The sequence below is a fragment of the Pseudophryne corroboree genome, chromosome 1 (genome assembly GCF_028390025.1).
Source record: "Pseudophryne corroboree isolate aPseCor3 chromosome 1, aPseCor3.hap2, whole genome shotgun sequence".
Taxonomy (NCBI): Eukaryota; Metazoa; Chordata; class Amphibia; order Anura; family Myobatrachidae; genus Pseudophryne; species Pseudophryne corroboree.
In genome coordinates this window covers 1,093,287,772-1,093,305,410 of record NC_086444.1, presented here as the reverse complement: position 1 = coordinate 1,093,305,410, position 17,639 = coordinate 1,093,287,772, and the positions used below count along the sequence as shown (strand labels likewise).

The 17,639-nt window shown below is 48.4% G+C and overlaps 1 long non-coding RNA gene across 1 annotated transcript in view; it reads left to right on the top strand.

The window, feature by feature from the left end:
- The window catches only part of LOC134992602 (uncharacterized), a 306,943-nt gene that overhangs the window by 57,004 nt on the left and 232,300 nt on the right, over positions 1-17,639 (top strand). Inside the window, exon 2 of the long non-coding RNA XR_010196786.1 lies at positions 8,912-8,957. This is a non-coding gene — a long non-coding RNA (uncharacterized LOC134992602). The remainder of the gene's footprint in view (positions 1-8,911; positions 8,958-17,639) is intronic.

Below are 17,639 nucleotides of genomic sequence, written 5' to 3'. Positions count from 1 at the left end.
TGGTCGGCCCTGCTGCAGGGTCAGTCAGAAGACATCGCTAGTGATGCCATGCAGCCAAAAGTGGAGCAAAGGGGAGGAGCCCCCTCTTCTCCTCCAGCTGGGCCACCTCCTGCAGCCTCTTTCCCCTGGGTAGAACACTGCCTTGGTGGTGGCGCCCCCTTCTGCCATGGCGCCCATGGTACATGTCCCACTCGCACCCCTCTTGTTACATCACTGCTTGTCTGAACTTCATATTGTGCCACACTACAGTCCCCCACTTCATATTGTGCCACATGACAGTCCCCCACTTCATATTGTGCCACATTACAGTGCCCCAGTTCATATTATGTAACATTTTAGAGACGAGCGGGTCCGGTTCTCCGAGAACTGGACCCACCCGAACTTCACGATCCGAGTCTGGCTCTGGGTTTCTCAACAGACTTGGATCCCAAAACGAGGCAAATATTAATCATCCCGATTCTCGCAGGTTTTGGATTCTATAAAGGTCCCCGGTGATCGACGACATCTTCACTCCAGCTGTGGAGAGTGTAATGGACGAATGTGTTCAACTTAGTACTGTGTTGTCTGGCATGGGGCGGGTGCTCTGTCTGCTGTATCAGTCCAGGGGTGCTCTGTCTGCTGTATCAGTCCAGGGGTGCTCTGTCTGCTGTATCAGTCATGGGGTGTTCTGTCTGCTGTATCAGTCCAGGGGTGCTCTGTCTGTTGTATCAGTCCAGGGGTGATCTGTCTGCTGTATCAGTCCAGGGGTGCTCTGTCTGCTGTATCAGTCCAGGGGTGCTCTGTCTGCTGTATCAGTCCAGGGGTGCTCTGTCTGCTGTATCAGTCCAGGGGTGCTCTGTCTGCTGTATCAGTCCAGGGGTGCCCTGTCAGCCATATCAGTCCAGGGGTGCTCTGTCTGCTGTATCAGTACTGGGGTACTGTGTCTGTTGTATCAGTCCAGGGGTGCTCTGTCTGCTGTATCAGTCCAGGGGTGCCCTGTCTGCTGTATCAGTCCAGGGGTGCTCTGTCTGCTGTATCAGTCCTGGGGTACTATGTCTGTTGTATCAGTCATGGGGTGCCCTGTCTGCCATATCAGTCCAGGGGTGCCCTGTCTGCTGTATCAGTCCTGTGGTACTGTGTCTGTTGTATCAGTCCTGGGGTACTGTGTCTGCCATATCAGTCCAGGGGTGCTCTGTCTGCTGTATCAGTCCTGGGGTACTGTGTCTGTTGTATCAGTCCAGGGGTGCTCTGTCTGCTGTATCAGTCCAGGGGTGCCCTGTCTGGTGTATCAGTCCAGGAGTGCTCTGTCTGCTGTATCATTCCTGGGGTACTGTGTCTGCTGTATCAGTCATGGGGTGCCCTGTCTGCTGTATCAGTCCAGGGGTGCCCTGTCTGCTGTATCAGTCCTGGGGTACTGTGTCTGTTGTATCAGTCCAGGGGTGCTCTGTCTGCTGTATCAGTCCAGGGGTGCTCTGTCTGCTGTATCAGTCCAGGGGTGTTCTGTCTGCTGTATCAGTCCAGGGGTGCCCTGTCTGCTGTATCAGTCCAGGGGTGCCCTGTCTGCTGTATCAGTCCAGGAGTGCTCTGTCTGCTGTATCAGTCCAGGGGTGCTCTGTCTGCTGTATTAGTCCAAATGGGATACTCTGTCTGCTGTATCAGTCCAGGGGTGCCCTGTCTGCTGTATCAGTCCAGGGGTGCTCTGTCTGCTGTATCAGTCCAGGGGTGCTCTGTCTGCTGTATCAGTCCTGGGGTACTGTGTCTGCTGTATCAGTCATGGGGTGCCCTGTCTGCCATATCAGTCCAGGGGTGCCCTGTCTGCTGTATCAGTCCTGGGGTACTGTGTCTGTTGTATCAGTCCTGGGGTACTGTGTCTGCCATATCAGTCCAGGGGTGCTCTGTCTGCCGTATCAGTCCTGGGGTACTGTGTCTGTTGTATCAGTCCAGGGGTGCTCTGTCTGCTGTATCAGTCCAGGGGTGCCCTGTCTGCTTTATCAGTCCAGGGGTGCTCTGTCTGCTGTATCAGTCCTGGGGTACTGTGTCTGCTGTATCAGTCATGGGGTGCCCTGTCTGCCATATCAGTCCAGGGGTGCCCTGTCTGCTGTATCAGTCCTGGGGTACTGTGTCTGTTGTATCAGTCCAGGGGTGCGCTGTCTGCTGTATCAGTCCAGGGGTGCTCTGTCTGCTGTATCAGTCCAGGGGTGTTCTGTCTGCTGTATCAGTCCAGGGGTGCCCTGTCTGCTGTATCAGTCCAGGGGTGCCCTGTCTGCTGTATCAGTCCAGGTGTGCTCTGTCTGCTGTATCAGTCCAGGGGTGCTAAGTCTGCTGTATTAGTCCAAATGGGATACTCTGTCTGCTGTATTAGTCCAGGAGTGCTTTGTCTGCTGTCTCAGTCCAGGGGTGCACTGTCTGCTGTATCAGTCCAGGGGTGCACTGTCTGCTGTATCAGTCCAGGGGTGCCCTGTCTACTGTATCAGTCCAGGGGTGCTCTGTCTGCTGTATCAGTCCAGGGGTGCTTTGTCTGCTGTCTCAGTCCAGGGGTGCACTGTCTGCTGTATCAGTCCAGGGGTGCTCTGTCTGCTGTATCAGTCCAGGGGTGCTTTGTCTGCTGTCTCAGTCCAGGGGTGCACTGTCTGCTGTATCAGTCCAGGGGTGTCCTGTCTACTGTATCAGTCCAGGGGTGCTCTGTCTGCTGTATCAGTCCAGGGGTGCTCTGTCTGCCGTATCTGAAAAGGGTGACCTGTCTGTCCATCCAGGGACTCCACCCCAGTTTAAATATAAATAATAAAATCTAAAAAAAAAAAAAGCTTAAAATATTATAATAATAATAATAATTATTATTATATATATATATATATATATATATATATATATTTTATTTGTTATGTTTTGTTTGTGCAGTACCCCAGTGTACTATACAATTTTTATTTTATTTTCATAAGTACTGTGACACTGCAGTATATTAATATTTCATACTCATACACGATGAAGGTCAACCACAGTGTTTGATTACTATTTTTGACGTACACACGTATTGTGTGGTGCTGTGGATGAAGGTGATACCACAATAATATATTTTATTTCTTATTCATACACATATTGTGCGACACTGTTGGTGAATGTCAACCGCAGTGTTCGATCACTATTTTTGACACATACACGTATTGTGTGACGCTGTGGGTGAAGGTGGCACCACAATAATATATTTTATTTCCTACTCTTACACATATTGTGCAAAATTAAACTGCAGTGTTTAATTACTATTCCTAGTGGGTGGGAGGGCCCAAGGACAATTCCATCTTGCACCTCTTTTCTTTGCATTATGTGCTGTTTGGAGTATTGCTGACATTACTTGTGTAGACGACAAAACATTTATAAAGTTTATTAAACTGCCACCCTGTCTGCAGTGCTGTTCTGTTTCCTAGATATGCCACGTTGGAAGTTTAAGGGCCACATGTTTGTGCCGCCCACTGCTGTCGCTTAGCTTAAGTGAGAGAGGGTGGCCTGCTGCGTCTCTGCTAAACCAACCCCAATATCTCCCCTACAAAATCATACTTGGAGACAAGATCTGGGATTGAATCATTGGCCACAGTTTTATTAAACATTACCTTATTTACATTTTACATTTTGCAGGGTAGGGACAGAGAACGGTGGGCAATGCTCATCATTGATTTATGATGGGGCGTGCCACATACCAGACACCATAGGCCCTCAGCAATGCCCCCACTATGGAGCCATGCCCATCATTGATTTATGACGGGGTGTGCCACCTGCCCACGCCTTAGGCTCTCAGCAACGCCCCCGCTATGGAGCCAGCTCCCACAGATCACTCTGGCCTGGTGCGCAGCCGACAGCCCGCCGACGACAGCTGGAGCATGGTGAGCGGCACCTCGCCGATGGTGAATCTGCAACCTCAGCTGGCTCCCCTTCTCCACCTGCCTTGCGCACCGATTCTTCCCACCCGGCCTTCCTGGTACATATATCTCCGTACCACCAGTGGCGGAACTAGCGAGCGGTGGGCCCAGGTGCGACAAAATGCTTTGGGCCCCCCCTCACCATCCCATCCAAGTCCACCCCCTCACCCCTGGAGAGGATCTGGTGAGGGGGACCTGCTCAGGGCCAGAGAAATGGATACCTAGCAACAGTGCCGTAACTAGACATTTTAGCACTGTGTGCAAGAAACATCATGGAAAGGAAAGGAAAGGCTCCCTCCTTCTCCCCCGTACCGCTGCTCCTCTCTGTTCGGGCGGCTGCGGGCAGCGGTTGCCCGCAGCACACAGCGGCATGTAATGAGTCAGTTTGACTCATTACATGCTTCGGGCCCCAGTGCAACGCACTGGTTGCACTGGCGGTAGTTCCGCCTCTGCGTACCACCTGTGACAAAAGACAAAATGCATAAACATTACACAACCTCTTTCCAACCCGGTTACCCAAAATGACTGTATCTCCACAAACCTCGTTACCTTGACCACCAATGCATCCATAAACGTCCCATTTTCTCTCAATGCTTTTTTTTTATTTTATTTTTAATTTAACACAAAATGCTGACAGGCATAAAGCAGAAAATATACATTCACAAAAGGGGTGGGTGGGTGGGATCTGTGTCCAGCTCCATACGTGGAATGCAGCCTCCCCCTCTGCCTCAGCCTTTTAACCCCATCACGGCTCTCTCTTCCCCCTGCTAGCCTACTGGCTGCCCTGCTCCCCCAGGTGTGAAAGGGAGGACGGGCATACCTGCCCCCATCCCCCCCCTTCCCCCGTTTGTCCCGCGGCCGCGTGTGCCACCCCTCGCCACTATATCGCTGCTGCGCTGTTTTGGCGCCTGTGCTCCATTAAGGGAGAGAGGGTGGCCTGCTGCGTCCCTGCTAAACCAACCCCAATATCTCCCCTACCGAAATCATACTCGGAGACAAGATATGGGATTGAATCATTGGCCACAGTTTTAGTAAATATTACCTTATTTACATTTTACATTTTGCAGGGTACGGGCAGAGACCAGTGGGCAAGGCACAAAACCCTATCAATGCCCATCATTGATTTAGGATGGGGCGTGCCACATACCAAACTCCGTAGGCCCTCAGCAACACCCCCACTGTGGAGCTATGCCCATCATTGATTTATGATGGGGCGTGCCACCTACCTACACCGTAGGCCCTCAGCAACACCCCAGCTATGGAGCCAGCGCCCACAGATCACTCTGGCCTGGTGCGCAGCCGATGGCCCGCCGCAGATAGCTGGAGCCTGGCGTGCGACACCTCGCCGACAGTGAATCTGCAACCTCAGCTGGCTCCCCTCTTCCACCTGCCTTGCGCACCGCTTCTTCCCGCCACTGAGGTTCTCGGGCCTGCCCGGGTTTCGAAAGCCCTCCACCCTGCAATCCGCCCTTCCCTTGACTTCCCATGCCTCTTGCAATGCGTTGTTGAAACAAGTCATTGCCAAGGTCAGACGGTTGCCCCCCGTCTGCCCTGTACATTCCCTTGACCTTCTGACTGATGACCTTTCCTCCCAGTGCCCTCACGCACTTACTCACTGCCACATCAACCTTTTTCTGGTCCTCTCTATGGCTGCCCCCTTTCGTGCACCATGCCAGGTAAGCCTGGGGATGATGCTAGACCACACAATGTTAGCTGCCTGCCAACGCCCCTTGGCCCATGTCAGGTCAGTGCCAACCCTTTTAGCATATCAAGGGACTTCGTGTCCCCCAAATTGTAACCTCCCAAATGAATGACTATTATGTCGGGGCTGCCTGCTGTTCGCTTGCCCCACAGCAACGCCTCCCTGAGGCCGTGCCACCTCATCCCCCTCCACCTGAACGAAAAACACTCGTCCAACGCTACTTGCCAGCCCCAACTGCCTACCGTAGGTCCTGGTGGCGTCCCTCTTTTCCGCCCAGTGAACGTAAGAGTGGCTGACTATCCAAATGCGCTTTGGCTCTTTGTTCCCTGCGGAAGGGGGGGGGAGATTTAATTAGATGTTAGATCGCTGGTAACTGGCCTGACATAAACCTTATAGCGATCTGACTTCCACCTGCCCAGGGCTCTGATCTCATTGCCTGCGCAGTCCTTGCTAGCCGCCGCTGTGGCAGCGCCAATTCTGAATGAATGAGTGCTAAATCTCTCTGTCAGCCACCCGCTGGCCTCAGCCTTTTAACCCCCTCCTGTCTCTCTCTTCCCCCTGCTAGCCTACTGGCTGCCCTGCTCCCCCAGGTGTGAAAGGACGGGTATACCTGCCCCCCCCCCCCGTCACCCCCCATCCCCCATTTGGCCCACGGCTGCGTGTGCCACCCCTCCCCCTTATATCGCTGCAACGCCATTTTGGCGCCTGTGCTCCCTTAGTCATCCAGCTACCTCGTGCAACCTTTTGTCCTAAACTAGATGAAAACAATATGGTGAGCTGTGAGGTGATCAAAATTTACTGGAAATGAGTGGAAATGAATGTTATTGAGGTTAATAATACTGCAGGAACAAAAACACCCCCAAATGCTGTAATTTTAGCTGTTTTTATGATTTAAAAAAAGAAATACAGATCCAAAGCATGAATGAGATACAGATCCAAAACAAGAACCCAAAACCCCGAGATTTGGGCCGGCGCACATCCCTAATTATAATGCCCTCCAGTTCATTTTATAGCACATTATAAAGAGCAGATCCAGCGGTGTAACTAGTTATACTGTAGACCCCAAGGCAAAAGTTTGTAAGGGCCCCTATTATTATTATTATCATCAGTCATTTCTATAACGTACACATATTCCGCAGCGCTTTACAGAGAATATCTGCTCATTCACATCAGTCCCTGCCCCAGTGGAGCTTACAATCTAGATTCCCTATCTCATATACACGCACACACACTCATGCTAGGGTTAATTTTGTTGGGAGCCAATTGTCCTACCAGTATATTTTTGAATTGTGGGAAGAAACCGGAGTACCTGGAGGAAACCTACGCAAGTACGGGGAGAATATACAAACTCCACACAGTTAGGACCATGATGAGAAACAAACCCATGACCTCAGTGCTGTGGGACAGTAATGCTAACCACTACAGTATCTGTGCTGCCCAATGTACCACCCAATGGTGAAAACTGGATATAACAAATATAACTGTGACAGCAGCTGCGCTCCCTGCTCCTATGGTAGCTACGCCCTTGGAAGGTTGGAACCAGAAATATTATAGGGGGTGGATTATCATGATAGGAAGAAGAAGAGGAAAGTATGAGGTTATTTGTAAATACAGTAGGAATACGTATAATTGCAATTTATGCAAATAAAAAAAATATAAATGAATAGTGTTACAGGCATTAAATTATAGTGGAAGTTAATAATAAATAAGCGGGATGTAATTGTGTGATCGGCGGGTAGGAGAACGCCGGGCACAACACCTCCCCTACATCCCACCCCCTGGGAATCCCAACAGTCGGCATGCCGGCTAGCAGGGACTATTCCCACTCGTGTCCATGACACCCATAGATTGGGAACAGAACCTGTGGCGACCGCAGGTTGCCACCGAGCCCACAAGGGGCTTGGTCTGCACTTTTCTGAGGTCAAAAATAGGATACAAATACAGTATGTGTCACCAGTCATGTCAGAGGTGAAATGTGCGCTGATAATGACATTGGGCCTGATTAAGAGAGGGACGCAATGTTAATGTTGTATGCGCATGCGCTAAAGTCGCACTGCACATGTGCCATCTTCTGATGTCGGTCACAGTGAGGATTTATTGGCAAAGTGTTTGGCAGTCAGGGAGCATTTGTGGGAGGTAATGAGGGAGTAATGATGACTCTTTGCAGGTGTGACACGCTGTTTCAGGGGCGTGTCATAGCTTGCGACTGCGATCCCATACGGAGTAATCATGGTTCCAGCGTCTTACTTCCGATGGCCATGCTGCACAACCATAGGGGTCTATTATCATCCAATGTGTGTCCGATGGTTGTGTCTTCGTACACAAGTGGCAAATCATAGATGGCCCCAGGGGTTCTTTCAATACAAATCCCGGGAGCTGCGACATTTGCATACGTTTGCATAGCAACTGCATCCGGAATCTTAGCTGCAAAGGCATTTGCGCCCATCTCTGAATCAGCACCATTGTACATCAGGAATCTAGGCTACATTGCACAATTTGCCCCAAACTGCCTTTGCTCTGCATAGCGGATTATTTGCACTTCCAATATACTGTCAGGGGGTGAGTGCGTCACTGCAACAAGCTAAGGTGGTCATTCCGAGTTGATCGCTAGCTGCATTTGTTCGCAGCGCAGCGATCAGGCTAAAAAACGGCAGTTCTGTGCATGCGTATGCGGCGCAATGCGCACGCGGGTCGTACGGGCACAACGAACGATGTAGATTGCACAGGGTCTAGCGAAGCATTTCAGTCACACTGGTGGCCGCAGAGTGATTGACATGAAGTGGGCGTTTCTGGGTGTCAACTGACCGTTTTCAGGGAGTGTTCGGAAAAACGCAAGCGTGCCAGGAAAAACGCAGGCATGGCTGGGCGGGTTTGTGTCAAAACAGGAACTGAACAGTCTGAAGTGATCGCTGAGTAGGTTTTTAGCTACTCTGAAACTGCACAAAAAAACTTTGCAGCCGCTCTGCGATACATTTGTTCGCACTTCTGCTAAGCTAAAATACACTCCCAGTGGGCGGCGGCATAGCGTTTGCACGGCTGCTACAAACTGCTAGCGAGCGATCAACTCGGAATGAAAGCCTAAGCCTCTAATAGTAACACCATCAAACATTTCTGTAGTTGACTGACACACTGTCATTCAGAGAACAAAGCAACAAAACAAATGTGTATACCGTAGTTTATGATAATCGGTTCATCTGAGAATAGCAAAAAAAGATAGTAAAATGGACGCATATTTTACATGATGCATCATAATACAAGGAGGTACAAATGTCACAATATTAACATTAATTAGTTTCCTGTATTGTTGTCCTTTTCTCAGACTGACAGCAAGTCATGTGAAAGAATGATGGTCTCTGATTCATAAGGTATGACTTGCACTACAGCATGTCAGCGCTAAAGAAAGTGACAGCGCTTCATTTGTAATCATTGGCGTGTTATACAATTGCATTTATTTTCCCAGTGAAATATGGTAGTATGTCAGACACTGTAAATTATATATCTGGGGATCCACCTCAAAACATCTCTGAAGAGAATTATGAACCATAAAATATAAAAAAAGAAAACAAGAACTTTCCTTATAAATAGTTTATATATCAAAGCATTTAAAAAAATATATATTGTTGTTGTTATTATTATTATTATTATTATTATTATTAGGCACGTAGCCCATAAATATGCTACATTATAGATTAGACCAGTGGTTCTCAAACTGTGTGCCTAGGCACACTGGGGTGCCTCCAGTGCCGTTTTTAGGGCTGGGCCAGCCGTGAAATCGTACGGGGCACCGGCCCGCGGCTGCTGTGTGCAGTGGCGGAACTAGCGAGCGGTGGGCCCAGGTGCGACAAAATGCTTTGGGCCCCCCATCCCATCCAAGTTCACCCCCTCACCCCTGGAGAGGATCTGGTGAGGGGGACCTGCTCAGGGCCAGAGAAATGGATACCTAGCAACAGTGCCGTAACTAGACATTTTAGCACTGTGTGCAAGAAACGGCATCGGAGCCCCACCCCTGCATGAAAACAGGGGCAGTGCGCGCAAAAATACATAGTGGCGTGGCTTCGTGGGGAAGGGGTGTGGCCACAAAATAATACCAATTCATAAAACGGTGCACAGTAGTCTCCATTATTCAAATTACGCCGCACAGTAGCACCACTACACCAGGTAGAGACTCTTTTACACCTTACGGCGGACAGATTCCTCTTTTTACACATTACGGCAGACAGCGTCCCCTTTTTACACATTTACGGCAGACAGCGTCCCCCTTTTTACACATAACGGCAGACAGCGTGCCCTTTTTACACATAGAGGCAGACAGCGTGCCATTTTTACACAACGGCAGACAGCGTGCCATTTTTACACATAACGGCAGACAGCGCCCCCATTTTACACATTACGGCAGACAGCGTGCCCTTGTTACACATTACGGCAGACAGCGTGCCCTTGTTACACATTACGGCAGACAGCATCCCCCTTTTTACACATTGCGGCAAGCAGATTCCCCCTTTTTACACATTGCGGCAAGCAGATTCCCCCTTTTTACACATTGCGGCATTCAGATTCCCCCTTTTTACACATTGCGGCAGGCAGATTCCCCCTTTTTACACATTGCGGCAAGCAGATTCCCCCTTTTTACACATTGCGGCAAGCAGATTCCCCCTTTTTACACATTGCGGCATGCAGATTCCCCCTTTTTACACATTGCGGCAGATTCCCCCTTTTTACACATTGTGGCAGACAGTCCCCCTTTTTGTAGAAAGAAAGAAAGAAAGATAAGAAAGAAAAGAAAGAAAGAAAGAAAGAAAGAATTATACTTACCCTCTCCGCTGGCTCAGGCTCCTCGGTGCAGCTTCTGGTCACTCACGATTCCCGGGCAGGAGAGAAGGAGGAGGAGGGAGGTGGAGGAGGGAGCCGCAGCAGCGCTGTGTTATTGGTGGAGGCGCTGCTGCTGCTGCCCCTCTGCTTCACTATAGGCTGTTCTCGGAAGACAGCCTATAGTGAAGCAGAGGGCCAGCAGCAGTAGCGCCTCAACCAGTAACAAAGCACTGCTGTGACTCCTTCCTCCACCTCCCTCCTCCTGCTTCTCCCACGTACCGCTGCTCCTCTCCTCTCCTGTCCGGGCGGCTGTGTGCTGCGGACAGCGGTTGCCCGCAGCACACAGCGGCATGTAATGAGTCAGTTTGATTCATTACATGCTTTGGGCCCCTGGACAGAGGTGGGCACCAGTGCAACGCACTGGTTGCACTGGCGGTAGCTCCACCTCTGGCTGTGTGCAGTGTTCTATGCTGTCTGGCTGGCAGAATACTGTGCAAAAGTCCTTCCCAAAATGGACGCCGTCTGAGATAGGAAAGTTTCATACCCTCCAACTGTACCTTTATCTGTGGACACGCCCCTTTTGTAATTTGTACCGATTTTTATGTGTAAAATGTTGGAGGATATGCAGTTTTGATGGATACTAGAGGAGGCAGCAGCCATTTTGGCTTTACTGTGTGGGATATACTTTGGTGCAAGGGGCATTACTGTGTGGGTCATAACAAGGGGCGTTACTGTGTGGGGCATACTTTAGTACAAAGGGCATTACATCATTTGGTACTAGTGGAATTACTGTTTGGAGTATAATATGGTTGAGGTAGTATTTTCCTGTAAGACCACACCCATTTTAACAAGGCCACAACCCTTTTTCTGGGGCGCGCATGACTATGGTTGGGGGTGGGGTGGGGGGTGTTGGGGTTGAAAGTATTTTTTTGTGTTCACACTGAGAGCCATATTGGCTAGAAACAGCCCTGGGTGCCTCCGGGACTTACAGGCTTGGTGGTCCAGGACCAATTTAAATTATTTATGGTCCATGTAACAGATAAAACCAGTGTTTGTGGCTGCCTTCTAATCATAAAATATGTGGACAAACAGAAGTGAATCCGGACCTTCACCACACAACTGAACCTAAGGATGACATTTAAATACAGTTCACTTAATTTAATAGAAAATAATTCTGATACCCTAGGGCGCCGTGATTCAAAAAAGTTTGGGAACCACTGGTTTAGACAGCGTTTAGCACTTGCGTGTATGCCCCCCCCCCCCAAAAAAAAGAGGCCTCAAACACACAAGGAGCCAGGCATAATAAACAAATAGATCATCAACAAATATCCTATTATACTGTAAATTATGAATGTGATACTGTATCTTTATAGCAGTTTTAATAGGGGTGTGTATATCACTAATTAACAAAACATACTAAAATAGAATACTGTGATACTGCATGTAACTTGTGAAAATGACAATAAACTCATAAATAAATGTGACACGCTTTATAGATACACAGGAAATTTAATACAAATTACTCAAACCAGGTGTCATACAGTCCATACAATATCACACATAACAATAAAAAAATTATCTGAACATATATAGAACATTTTTTTTTATTAAACTCCCTTACCCCCCTCTCAAAAACAAACAAACGTTTTCTTGCCAATAAAGTGTGACAGATATTCTCCTGGAGAGTTGAATTTACCTCCTTCTGCACCATGATGCTCATTCAGGTGCGGTTGATCTTGCTGCTGCTGTTGCTATCTTTTGCTGTATTGCAATTTCGATTATATGCTAATATGGGCAGGAGCTAACCTGAGCATAGGGACGCCCACTCCTATCGCATAATTTCACATCGGTAACATTGTCGCAAATTGGGTCATGTCGGATAGTCTTGAGTGCTTTTGAAGACACACAGGCTGCGTTGCTCTCCCGGGATGCAGAGAGCTCTCCAGTAGCAAGTAAAATCACAACTGCTAATTTATGCACACCCAGAAAATGGCATCTGAACGGCCATGACATGCCTGTGTTTTTCCAACCACTCCCCATACCTACCCCAAAATGCTGTCTTCCTGTCACTCACTTTGCGACTAATTCCTTGGTGCGACTGTAATCACAATTCACTTGCTACGCATGCACACTGTGACTCGGATGCATGTGTAGTAAGAAGACATCAACCGATGTGTGGACAATAGCCACTTTGTGACCACACCTGAATGAGCCTCCATCTGCAAATGTGGAGATGAGCAGTACAAGTACAGATGGTGATTATGATAGGATAATAGAAATTGAGGATGCTAGTGTGGAAGTGGAACAGTATGAGAGGGATATTTGTGTACTATCTGAAGCTACTGAGGATGATGAGGATGAGGTTGTTGATGATGCCGTTTGTGTAAGTCAGCCACCAGTAGCTGCAGTTCTTGCTTGTGATAAAATGAAAGCCAGTGTGATGCCTGGTTATAAAAAGCGATCTCTTGGGTGTGAGATAATTTTTACCAAAATCTTGACAAGGTTTATGAAAGCATTTCCTCCATTTGTGAGGCCAAAATTAGTAAAGGTAGGGACATTAACCATCTAGTCACCTCCTCTATATTTTGTCATTTGCAGTGAGTTCATGAAATTCATTTTACAAAATCATAATATTTTGTTGTACACCCTCATCATTAATTTCCTCATTTGTGATTGGAGGTAGTCTTTCCAAAATTTTATTTGTGGGTGTCCAAACAATCCAAGCACTTCAGCCATAAAAGTGGCAGTCCATCTCTGAAGTGTTTGGTTTGTTAATCTGTGCATGTGCTTCAGAAAAGTGGGTGGGAAGGCCCAAGGAAAATTCCATCTTGCACCACTTTTTTCATTCTTTTCATAATGGGCTGTATTTTGGGGGGGCATTGGGGACAGTCTCTGCATTACTAACATTTTTAACAATAAATGATGTGGTGCCTCACCCATGTTAATTTTAAAAAATCAATAAATAACCAACCAACCGATCATGTATTTTATGGTCTTTTTCCTCTGCAGAACAGCCTACAGCTCTTGATCTAGGCCATACACATGTTAATTTTAATTAATTCATCAATCAATCAATCAATCAATCAATCATTCTTGTATTCTTTCATGGCCTTTTATCTCCAGACTTGCTGCAAAGCAAAAGGTTGATTTAGTCCACACCTTCATTTTTTTTTTCAATAATCAGTCATTCTTGTATTCTTTTATGCCCTTTTCTCTCCTGACTTGCTGCAGAGCAGAATATCGATATAGTGCATGTTTCAATTTAAAACATTTTTTATAATCAATCAATCAATCATACTTTTTAACTGGCTTCTACTATATACTTCACCTCCATTTGCCTGTACTTCCCTTGGGTCTCTGAGCTAGTTCTTGAGTAATGAAAACATTCTTGGTTACTTTCTGTGGGGTCATATAGTTTATTCAACTGCCATCCTGTCTGTCACTGCCACTCTGTTTCCTAGATGTGCCATGTTTGAAGTAGAACTGCCACATGTTTGTGCAGCCCACTGCTGTCACCAAGCTTAGTAGGCTGCTAGCCCGGTGCAATCTTTAGGCCTAAACTTGATGAAAACAATATTGTGAGTTCTGAGGTTGTCAAAATTGACTGGAAATTAATGTTATTGTGGCTAATAATACTGTAGGAACAAAAAAGGCCCAAATTGTGTGATTTTGGCTGTTTTTATCTCTTTTAAAAAAATACAAATACAAAACATGTGAGCGCGGTTTTGGCAATACCAAAACGAAAATATAAAGTTAATATAGGTCCAAAACCAAAACATGGGGATTGGTGCACATCTCTAATTATAACACCCTTAAATTCATTTTATACCACATTACAATGAGCAGGTCCAGGGGCATAATTAGATATATAATAGGCTTCTAGGTAAAAGTTTGTAAGGGCCCCTATGTACCACCCAATAGTGAAAAAATAAGATTTTACTTACCGGTAAATCTATTTCTCGTAGTCCGTAGAGGATGCTGGGACTCCGTAAGGACCATGGGGAATAGACGGGCTCCGCAGGAGATAGGGCACTTTAAGAAAGCTTTGGACTCTGGGTGTGCACTGGCTCCTCCCTTTATGCCCCTCCTCCAGATCTCAGTTAGGGAAACTGTGCCCAGAGGAGATGGACAGTACGAGGAAGGATTTTTGTAAATCTAAGGGCGAGATCCATACCAGCCACACCAATCACACCGTATAACTTGTGATAAACTTACCCAGTTAACAGTATGAACAACAACATAGCCACGGTTCAACCGAAAAACTATAACATAACCCTTATGTAAGCAATAACTATATACAAGTCTTGCAGAAGAAGTCCGCACTTGGGACGGGCGCCCAGCATCCTCTACGGACTATGAGAAATAGATTTACCCATAGGCGTGCGCAGCACATTTTATTATGGGGTGCACCGTTGGAGGGGCGTATCTAGCACCACCTTTTGGGTGTGTCTAGCACCATCTATTGACGGTCAACGCAATATAAAATATCCACGCTTGTACCAATCCTAATATAGCAGATACATTGTCAGATGTTGTGGTGTGCACCAAACAAACACCCCTGATGGCACTCACTGCAATTACACTGCTCCTCCTCAGCCTGGTCTGGCTCCCCCTCTCTTTCCCCTGCAAGCTGCAGCAGCTTACTTACAAGTCAGTCACTCACTGACACTGACAGTCGCAGACTAGTACTGCTGCTGCTGGAAAAACGAGTGACGTGTCAATGCTGCTGCCAGCCGCCTGCCAGTATTGAATTTGTCTTCCTAGGAGGAACGCTGGCTGCATGCTGATCCTCATCAGTGGCTGGCGTTGGCATAGCATAGAAGGAGGTAGGTGGGCATGTGGTGGGTGTGACAGGTGGGCATGCGAGCAGCATGATGTAATCACATCACATTGCGCAGTTTTTGTACATGGAGATGGAGCCGGGAGTTTGAAAGCCGGTGGCAGTGGCACCCTTGATTAACCCAGGCGTCCGGTCAGTAATGCAGTCCTGCCAGGGTGCAACGCAGAGGGGACAGTAATCAGCCTGCTCAGTGATCGCTGCATCAGGCATGTGAGATCGGGGTGCCCGACATTAGGGGGTGCCTGTGCGCACCAAGCACCCCCCCTGCGCACACCTATGGATTTACCGGTAAGTAAAATCTCATTTTCTCTAACGTCCTTGAGGATGCTGGGACTCCGTAAGGACCATGGGGATTATACCAAAGCTCCCAAACGGGTGGGAGAGTGCGGATGACTCTGCAGCACCGATTGAGCAAACAGGAGGTCCTCCTCAGCCAGGGTATCAAACCTATAGAACTTTGCAAAGGTGTTTGTCCCCGACCAAGTAGCTGCTCGGCACAACTGTAATGCCGAGACCCCTCGGGCAGCCGCCCAAGAAGAGCCCACTTTCCTAGTGGAGTTGGCCTTAACCGATTTCGGTAACGGCAATCCTGCCGTAGAATGCGCCTGCTGTGTTACAGATCCAGCGAGCAATAGTCTGCTTTGAAGCAGGAGCGCCAACCTTGTTGGCCGCATACAGAACGAACAAAGCTTCAGTCTTCCTGATTCCAGTCGTTCTGGTCACATAAATCTTCAAAGCCCTGACTACATCCAGGGACTCGGAATTCTCCAAGTCCCGTGTAGCCACAGGCACGACAATAGGTTGGTTCACATGAAAAGATGAGACCACTTTTGGCAGAAAGTTAGGGCGAGTCCTCAACTCTGCCCTATCCACGTGAAAAACCAAGTATGGGCTTTTATGTGATAAAGCCGCCAATTCGGAAACACGTCTTGCCGAAGCTAACGCCAACAACATGACCACTTTCCACATGAGGTATTTGAACTCCACAGTTTTGAGTGGTTCAAACCAAGGTGACTTGAGGAAACAGAACACCACGTTAAGATCCCAAGGCGCCACCGGAGGCACAAAGGAAGGCTGAATATACAGCACCCCCTTCACAAAGGTCTGTACTTCAGGAATAGAGACCAATTCTCTTTGAAAGAAAATGGATAAGGCCGAAATCTGGACCTTTATGGACCCTAATTTTAGGCCCAAAGTCACTCCTGTTTGAAGGAAGTGAAGTAGATGGCCCAAATGGAACTCCTCCGTAGGAGCAGCTCTGACCTCACACCAAGAAACATATTTCCGCCATACACAGTGATAATGTTTTAACGTCACGTCTTTCCTAGCCTTGATCAGGGTAGGAATGACTTCCTCCGGAATCCCTTTTTCCGCTAGGATCCGGCGTTCAACCGCCATGCCGTCAAACACAGCCGCGGTAAGTCTTGGAACAGACAGGGCCCCTGCCGCAGCAGGTCCTGCCTTAGAGGAAGAGGCCACGGATCCCCTGCTAGCAACTCTTGCAGCTCCGGATACCAAGTCCTCCGTGGCCAATACGGAACAATGAGTATTGTTCTGACCCTGCTTCTTCGTATTATTCTCAATACCTTGGGTATGAGAGGAAGAGGAGGAAACACATAGACCGATCTGAACACCCAAGGTGTCACCAGAGCGTCCTTCGCTACCGCCTGAGGGTCCCTTGACCTGGCGCAATACCGCTTTAGCTTTTTGTTGAGACGGGATGCCATCATGTCGATTTGAGGCAGTCCCCAACGATCCGTGATCTGTGCGAAGACTTCTTGATGAAGTCCCCACTCTCCCGGATGCAGGTCGTGCCTGCTGAGGAAGTCCGCCTCCCAGTTGTCCACCCCCGGGATGAACACCGCTGATAGCGCGCTTACATGGCCTTCTGCCCAGCGTAGAATCCTGGTCGCTTCTGCCATGGCCATTCTGCTCCTTGTTCCGCCTTGGCGGTTTATATGAGCCACTGCCGTGACATTGTCTGACTGAATCAGAACCGGTTTTCTCCGAAGCAATTCCTCCGCTTGACGCAGGGCGTTGTATATGGCCCTCAACTCCAGGACGTTGATATGGAGACAAGACTCTAGGCTTGACCAGAGACCTTGGAAATTTCTTCCCAGTGTCACTGCTACCCAGCCTCGCAGGCATGCGTCCGTGGTCACCAGGACCCAGTCCTGAATGCCGAACCTGCGACCTTCTAGTAGGTGAGCACTGTTCAGCCACCACAGGAGAGATACCCTGGTCCTGGGAGACAGGGTGATCCTTTGATGCATTTGTAAATGGGACCCGGACCACTTGTCCAAGAGGTCCCATTTAAAAGTCCTCGCATGGAACCTGCCAAAAGGGATGGCCTCGTAGGAAGCCACCATCTTCTCCAGGACCCGCGTGCAATGATGCA